This window comes from Barbatula barbatula (assembly GCF_947034865.1).
Source record: "Barbatula barbatula genome assembly, chromosome: 9".
In the NCBI taxonomy this organism is placed as follows: domain Eukaryota; kingdom Metazoa; phylum Chordata; class Actinopteri; order Cypriniformes; family Nemacheilidae; genus Barbatula; species Barbatula barbatula.
In genome coordinates, this window is record NC_136772.1 from 769,472 (window position 1) to 778,769 (window position 9,298).

A 9,298-nucleotide genomic window follows, 5' to 3' on the forward strand; every position below is an offset into this window, starting at 1 on the left:
ACAACAGAGAAAACAAAGTTTTAAACAATGCTATATTATATATAACGGCTGTCTTGAGTGTAGTTTTATAATCTTTGTAAACAAAATCAATTATTTGTTGAAATAAATATGCAATGTTGTTGTGGGGTTAAATCTATAGGGACTATACGGAATGTATTTATATTTAGCACAGTCCCTTATATTTACAAATATTGATATGACATCTACGGATTTAAAGATGAGTATTTGTTTACAGTTGTGAGATCGGAACGGAAGTACTTTGTGCATGTTAATGAAGGAGTTGGGCTTGTGGATATTTACGTTCATCGGGAGCCGCCCTTCATTCACCACATGGTTAAAAGCTCGGCGCGTTCGCGCCACTTTCGCAATTTTACTACGCGCGGCACAGAACGGCGTGCGCGGGTGCGAAACGGGCTGGTGATTTATATCCACGATTATTGATGCAAGTTCGCGGTTTACTTTCGACGAAGCGCCCGGAGCGATGACAGTAATCGGTAAGTGTGCACTAGTGAGTGAAGATGGTGGATTCTACAAACCCGTGTCTTACTACGCGCGTGCGATTCACATGAAACCTGTTGTCGTGTTTAACGCGCGATCCACTTACTGAAGTAAAGCACGTAAGTGCGTGGCGTTTGCACGGTTCACTTTAGCACATCGTGTGGTTGATGAGACCGGCGAGAGAACCCGTTTGATGGGGAAACTGTGTGGTAACAGGCGCATGGTAGCCCACCGTAGTTCAGAGAATGAGGGAGATTTGAAAAGCGTGCTGCAGTGCCAAACAAGTTTCAGACGGGCAACGGGACACTTTTATCACCCGAACAGTCCGTTAGATGACATTAGTGGTGTTTTGTGAACGTTAGTATTCGGGTTCGAGTGCCACCAGAACAAAGCGGCAGCACATGGGGTAGCTGCAGGCCGCGCGCTACTATGTTAGCAGCACCGCTAGGCTAGTTTGCGTCCAACGTGCCCGTTCAACGCAACAAGAACGGTTAAATAACACGACTTCTTTACACGCTGGACGCAGAACGCACACGGGCTTGTGGTTTAACGGAAACGGGTGATTCGGACCGTCACGAGCATGCGCTCGAACGCGTGTGCGGCTATGCGTTTTAGGCCGTTCGGTGTCGCGAAGGCATTTTGTGCGTCATAAAGGGTTGTTGTCGTAAATATTGCTTGAAGCGTGGGCACGACATTGCGCCTAACGAGTAAAGTCGCTGTGCGTTGAAATGCCGCGATGTAAACGCGAGTGGGACTGGTGTTGTTGAACGTGCAAGGTAACGTTACGAGCGTGCGTGCGACACGTTTCACGACAGATGTTGATCTTTTTCGGTTCAGTTTAACCAATTGGCGTTGCAGGTTCCCCAAAACAACAGGGAACCCCTTTAACGCTTGACTTGGCTATTTTTTGCTTTAGTTTGTTTCTCCAACACAAGTAACATTACTGCGGACTCTTCGGCGCCATATTGGTGCAGACCTTGGGGGAGGGGTGAACGCGCGTTTCACGCGAGTGCGCATGTGCAGTGCCCGCCGCCGGTTGCGTACTGCGCATATGAGCGCGTTCACATGTTTCAGGGGAGAATTTAAGCAAACTTGTGTTTGATGTTTACAAAGTGTCTTATGTGAAGAAAACAAAACTAATGCAGATTAAGTCGCATAATATAAATAGCTTCTTGACCCAGGTTCTGCTGCCTATATTTACTTCTCCCACTGTTTATAATATAATGCTTATTATGATAAGTATATTATTTAATACGTTTAACCATTTTAATAAACGTATACAGACGGTTATACATCACAAGCCCCCAAAAATACAAGAGGCCGTTACGTCCACCTGAAATAAATTGTATCTTAAGAGTGATTGTGCCTCTTAAAAATTGAGACAATTATTTATATCTTTAAGTTTATAATTTTTGCTAGGTGTGTTGTGGTGGTAAATTAAGCAAGTGTGTAACTTTCATGTCCCCCCTCGTTTCAGAGCATCCACCTGATGTCACCCCTCTGGATCTGCCCCGTTTCATCCTGATCCACCCCATGATGATGATGATGATGATGATGTCACTGTAGGGTCAAAGTGCATACAGTGCAGGTAGTTCAGTAAATTCTACTGCAGTGGAGGCACTTCAAGCTCTACATTGACGTCACCGAATCCGAGCGACGATGTAAACTACTGCTTGTGCTAAGGTGCATTTAGTGCAGATAGTGACATAGACTAGCACCTACTGCCCTAAGTGCCCCTTCTGGCATAAGGGGCTGGCATACCCTGCTGTTTTTGGCTGCCCCTCCAATTCTTTCATTCCATGCAGTTCTCTGCTAGTTTTGCATAGTTGCACTACAAGAAATATTGAGTTGTGCAAATCTATGCAAAACTGATGGTGGCCTGCTTGCCCATCTTTTCTGTGCTTCTCGCTTTCACCGTTTCTGCTTTACCCGCATCTCAGGTGTCCCTCCAGCTGCTTCAGTACTATTCCAGCAGTATTAAAGTGCTCATAGTGCAGGTAGTAATTGTAAATGCTCCTCTACTGCAATGTGAGCACTTCAAGTACTTCTAGATGCCAGCGTCGAGGAGCGAGAATAAGAGCCTGACCCTCGCAGGTATTGCTTGATTACACTGGCCTGGTTAGTTTTGCTGGTTTGCAGTCAGCGTTCGCACGGTTGCTGTGCAAATCCATGCAAAACTGATCATAACGGTGACGAATCTCAGTTTGACGTCTGTTTTCCAGCATCCCTTTCTTTGCAGGTTGGGATCGGCCGCAATGCTCTGAATTGCAAGTATTGCACTTGTCCCGGCCTGTGAAGAGCTTGGGAAATGAATCTGCTGCATGTGTAAAAATAAACATTTATAACTGTGCAGTTGTCTATATCTTATGTTTGATATCAATAAAAGTTTGAGTTATACTTTTACACGTGTCGTCCCTGTAATTAATTCCAGCTGTTTTGTTTAGGGTTTTCTCACCAAGCAGTTGCGAAATACATTTTTCTTTCTATAGCTCTTGATTTACTCATGTTGGAAGCGCATCAGACAGAGTACTAGATTATTTAAACGCAACTGCAATCATCCGCTTTCATGTTTGTCAAATCTATAGGATAATTGTGTAGATTTAAAAGCAATATATCTATAAATGCCAACAAATTGGCACTTTAACAAATACGTTTTAGGAAGGCGTTACTTTGTTTGGTAGACTTTTGGGGGGTCACTGTTTTGTTGCAGTGATGAGGAAATTCAAGGGTTTCTAGGACTTGAGTCAAACCTGCAGAAAGATTCACGACCACAAGATGGAGGTGTTGTATTGAGAATCATGCTGGAGGAAATGATTGGTGGCGGACAACTTCTACATCCATGTTAAGGAAAACTTGTGACTCTTGAAGTTGAGTGGCAATCATTTCATTAGCTTGACATTGGGAGTGTGATTAGCATCTGATAGTGTAAGGACCATTTTAGCTCAAAAGAAAACGGATTTAAAACAATATTCACTTTCAAATGTCTAATGATAAATGGTACATTAAAAGTTTATGGTCTCAGACTTATACAACATTAACAAAGCATTAAACCAACAAAATTAAGTGTTTTTGTATGTTATGTTTAATCATGCCACACTCTTTCAAATGTCTTCAAGCAGAAGGTTGAACACAAAACTGCCTTCTCTGTAAGTGCTGAATGAATACAACCTCTGTCAAAAATGATGGAATCAATACACAGATGATGTTCATCAAGGTTTTATAGCAAACTGAAAAATAACACGAGACAGTTTTTATTAAATAGCTTAACAGTCTGGCTTCATTAAACATGCCTTAAACAAAAGAACTAAGCCATTAATAAAATGTTAAGTTTTTACAGATCAAATTAATGAAATCATCAGCAAAAGTAAATGCAATTAATTCAATTCTATTTAATTTAGCGTTTTTCACAATGTGCATTGTTCCAAAGCAGCTTTACAGGGGGAAAAAACACAAAAGAGGTAAAACACATTGCATGGTATAATATGAATGCTTGGCTGAAAAGATGTCTCGGGAAGGCTATTCCAGAGTTTAGGTGCTACGTATGAGAAAGCTCGACCCCTTTGGTGGATTTAGTTATTCTCAGTGTTATCAAAAGTCCTGAGTTTTGAGATCTTAGAGAGTGTGATGGGTTGTAGTGTGATAGAAGCTCTGTTAGGTAGATAGGGGCTAAACCCTTTAAGGCTTTATAAGTTCAGGACAACCACTATGTAGCGCATTACAGTAGTCAAGTCTAGAGGTCACAGATGCATGAATAAGCTTCTCCGGTTCAGCAACACATAGAATACTTTGTAATTTGGCAACATTTTAAGGTGGAAAAAGGCTGTTTTTGTGACATTTGAGATGTGATTTTGAAATGACAGGTTGCTGTCTAATATAACGCCTAGATCTCTTACTGTATTTGTTGGGGTAACCGTACATCCTTCAATTGGCAGATTTAATCCGAAATATTTGGTTTACGTGTCTTTGGTCCGAAAAATAATAGATCTGTTTTATTAGAATTTAAAAGAAGGAAATTACAAGTTATCCAATGTTTTATATCTTCAATGCACTCTGCCAGTTTGCATAGCTGGGAGGAATCGTCTGGTCTTGGTGAGATATATAGCTGAGTATCATCTGCATAACAGTGGAAGCTAATACCATGTTTTCTAATGTTTCCAAGGGGCAGCATGTATATGACTTTGTTTCTCCTTCTCTGGCTTTTATGTGCTTCACTAATGAAAAACAATATTCCACTTAAATCTGGTTCCAACTTTCTTGAATAGCAGTTGACAGATCAGCTTTGCAGGACGGAGCCTTATCATGGACACGTTTTTTCATTTACATTTAGTCATTTTTAGCTTTTATCCAAAGCGACTTACAAAGAGTTCAGGGAGCAATAAGCGATAAAGAGCAGAAGTACAATAGGTGCTAATACAAAGCTACTAGTTTCAACAAAAGCCAGAACAATACCTGTTGAGAAGAGAGAGAGGGTTAGTGTTTTTTTTCATTTGTCTGTCAGGTATGCCACCATTTCCACCATAAATTTTTAATCGGATTGAGATCCGTGCTGTTTGGTGGCCATGTCATTGAGTTGATTTGCCTTTCCTGAAGAAAAGCTTGAACACTCTTTTTCTCTGTGGCATGATGCACTTTCATCCTGAAAAACGACTTCATCATCACCAAATTTCTTCTCCATGGATGGGATGAGAAAAGTGTCCAAAATCTCAATGTACACCTGTGCATTGACTGTTGAGGTAATAAATGCCATCTCCCCTGGTCCTTTACATGCAACACCATATCACAAATGATTGTTTTCTACAGGCAGTCATCTTTATATGTTTCATCCAGCGTCATCTCCTTGGCCAATGCAGATTCGTGATTCATCACTGAACATCACTTTCATCCAATACTCCACACTCCACGATTGCTTCTTCTGAGTAGCCTTGTCTTCTTCTTTTTTGGTGTTAGTGCTGGTTTTTGTTTGGCTTTTTTATATTTAAGTCCCATTTCATTCAGCCGGTTTCTTACAGTCCTGTCACAAACATTGACTCCAGTTTCCACCCATTTGTTTTGTTGTACATTTTCGGTTTTCAAGGCATATTGCTTGAGTTTTCTATCCTGGCGCTTTGACGTCTTCCTTGGTCTGTCTGTCTGTTTTCCTTTTATAACCTTCCCATTCAGTTTATACTTGCACCAAATTTTAGACACAGCTGATTGAGAGCAAGCAACTTCTTTGGCCACACTCTGTGCTGAAATTCCTTGTTGGATGAGTTTTACAATCCTTTCCACTGTTTCAACTGACAACTCTTTCGTTGGAGCCATGTTTCTTATCAATAAGCCACGTCCAACAGCTCATGAAAGTGTGTAAGCACTCCCTTTTAACTGATGACTAATTTGCATTTTTAGACTTGTCCTAGTATGTGTTTTAGAAATGAAAAGTAAACATGATTCCATAATTCCTCAACATTGTGATTCCATCCTTTTTCCTCCTCTTGATCTGTAAAATCATTAGCCATTAATAAAAAAGATTGAAGGCAAGTTTCATGAAGCCAGAATGTTAAGCTATTTAACAAAAACCTTCTTGTGTCATATCTGTGATTTTTCTGTTTGCCATAAAGTAAAAAACCTCTATGAACATCATCTAAGTGTGTTGATTCCATAAGTTTTGCCAGAGGTTGTATTCGTTCCCTTTTTTGCTGGATGGATGAATTAAGGGGCGCTTTTCAAACTAATTAAAATGTTATTCAATTTAAATGTGGCGAAAACAACTTGCAATGACACATCTTTAAATACTGTACATCAATGGAACCAGTAATATTTTATGTTAGGTGTATTTTTCAAAATGACTTGAATGTCCTAGTTTAACTAGTCCTGGTTTAACCTAATCTCTGTCGGAGAAAGCGCCCCTTAATGTTATTTTAACACCAGACTATCATTAATCTTTCTTACCTAACTTCAAGCGTGCTGTGTTAGAGAAACTGTCATGAAATACCTGATGATCATCTCTACATGTATGAACGCTTGTAAGTACTGAAGTGTGCTCAAAGTTTCATTGGTTAAATCTTTAGTCATAAACATTTGTTGTGTTAGATATCTGTAGTTTTATGAACTTACACATGTTTATTTCTCACTTTTTATTCCTTTATTTACAGCAACTGTTTTATTATAAGCAGCGAATATGGAGCTAAACATAAATTGATATAATGGATCCAATGATCATCGCCAAAACTTACTGTTTACAATTGTTAAATTTGTTTAAAACGTTTTCAACTACACAATCAAGTTTACTGTCACTTGTATTTTGGGAATAGTGATGTGAAAATAAATACATACAATTTCATCACCTGTACTGAATTCACAGAAATGTTCTCTTGTCATTTTCTCTAACAGCTTCTCAAGGTCTCGTCCTGAGGTCCTCATCCTTTTTAAACAGAAGGAGTTTACATCTCCTCTGACCTCTCATTGACTATTATTCACTCTAAAGTCATTCATTTCGAGAACAATTTGAAATATAAAATTCCAGTTTTATGATGTCAACACAACTCAGTTCTTTTAAAGTATTCTTTAGGTCAACATTTTTGGTTAAGTGACCCTATAAACATTAAAATTGTAGCGTACAAAAGTGTATTGTTCAATAGAGTTTTTGCATTTCTTATAATCTCCTTTCTTATCATTCTTTGTCTTATAAAGATGAATAAGTGAAAGGAAGATCTGCATGTTTTGTGTTGGTTTTTCTCTGGTCGCTGTTGGGGTCTTGACTGTATTTAGTCTGTAATAATTCTTCAATGTGACCTTGTGCGGATCTTCATTCTGTCCACCCTGTGGGACAGCAAAACTGGAGCTGAATTTCTTCTGTTTGTAAACCATCCGTTTAACAACAGACCAGCGGATGTCTTCATTTTTAGCAGTCCCGCTTAAACCCTTTCCAGTTCTTTTAAGTGTCTAAAGACATCTGATATAATGGCAAATTTTCATCTTTTCTTAAAAAGTGCATTCGAATTTGTGCAAATCTTAGAATATACGGTTTTGCTCATTAATATCATTAAAGCCAAACTGCTTTATTAAAATAAGATTTGGCGTGGCAAATTTGGTACATCTGCAGTGTTGATTGTAGATGTCATGTTTGTGTTCAACACGCATCAGTTGTTCAGTGATCAGACTGTGGTGTGATACGGGGACATGTGTAAAATCACAGAAGTTCTCAATGGAAACACGACCCTGAGAGTATTTCTCTGCTTTCTGCTCATTATTCACACAAATCACACTTTCTGAGAGTCTTCCGAACGCTGGTAACAGCATGTTAGGTTAGCACAGATCTCTCCCGGGCGCCGCGCTCCTGTGTGTCGGACTGACTCATTTTTGCCATTCATGGAATCATTTATTGCAGCTCCCTATGAAAGCGTCATCAATCTTGTTTGGTCTGATCTAATGTGCTGTCAGCTGCTCCGTGTCCCTTTTGTCCCTGCTCATAATTTAAGTGCTAATATGTTTTTCATAATGTCCTCCAGGCATGTGAGAAGTATGGAGGTCATTATAGTGCAGTCGGCTCCTTCAGGCAGATGTGACCACTGAGAATTTGACTGAGGATGTTGCCAAGTAATCCCTAATGTTTGCAGTGAAGGAAATAGTTTACAACTGAAATAAAAAACAATTTTCTGTTCTTTTCACATTTATTGATTTTGTGAAATGCAAAAGGATTTTTTAAACTTATATAGTCCCAGGCCCTGATGGGTAAGAGTATTTGTTTTGGGCTGAACTTTTCAATTTAAGAGAGCAATATCAGCATCATTGAAGGAGGATTAACCACGAGCACGAAGGGTTAAAATCCGATCACAAGAATCTGGCATTCACCCAAACTGCGTGAGTGGAAATTGTTCCCAAGCCTTGCATGAAAGGATCCTTCAGTAGGCTTTTCTTCAAAGGATAAAGTTCACAGCGGCATGTTGTCAATAACTGAAGGTGACAATATTTCAGATTTATACTGTATTCCGGTGTCTCAGCGTAAACCTTACAATACTTACATCATCTCATAGCTTCTGGTTATGAATTCTGGTTATATTCTGGCATTTTTGTGCACGTTTGCCTGTTTATAAATGGCACGTGTACATACAAAGGTATCATCGAGTACTTAACATCTGTTTGCTATGGAATAAATTCTGTTATAACTCTGAAAAGAATAATTTGATTGAAAGCTTAACTTCTAAAGGTGCCGTCTCAGTTCAACTGTGAATATAAATATGAGGCAGTCAGAGGCTGGGAGTGTAGGAGTGATGTTGGCAGTATAACCGTATGGAAAACAGCATGTTTGTAAATGTAAACACATCCCAGGCGGCCTCCTCTCTATGTAATCCTAATATAAATATGGATTTGTGGGTGCTTTTAAGGGGATCATCATTTAGTGCATAGCTGTTGGTGTTTTTAAAATAGAAAGGGTTTTACAGCGCTGGGCATGCGAGTGTTTATTTACATTAATGCATTTGTACAAAGTGATTTACATTGAATTCAATCTGTAGATTTCAGTGCGTGTTCCTTGGGAACCAAAGCCAATGTTACAGTCACATCCTCCATAAATGTTCAAGTTTTTGAACTTCAATGACTTTCAGACTTTTATTCCACTTTTTCAAGGTTTTATATGACCAATATTGACTAATATTCATATTTTGCATGATTCATGATAACAATGAACCATTTTTTATTATAGTAAAAGTGTAACCATGATAAATCACGCGTTTTCTTACAAATACCATTGTGGTTACCATGTAATCATATATTTTCTAAAATCACTTTCTTAAGGGGAGGCTCAGGGTTTGATTTTGCTGAC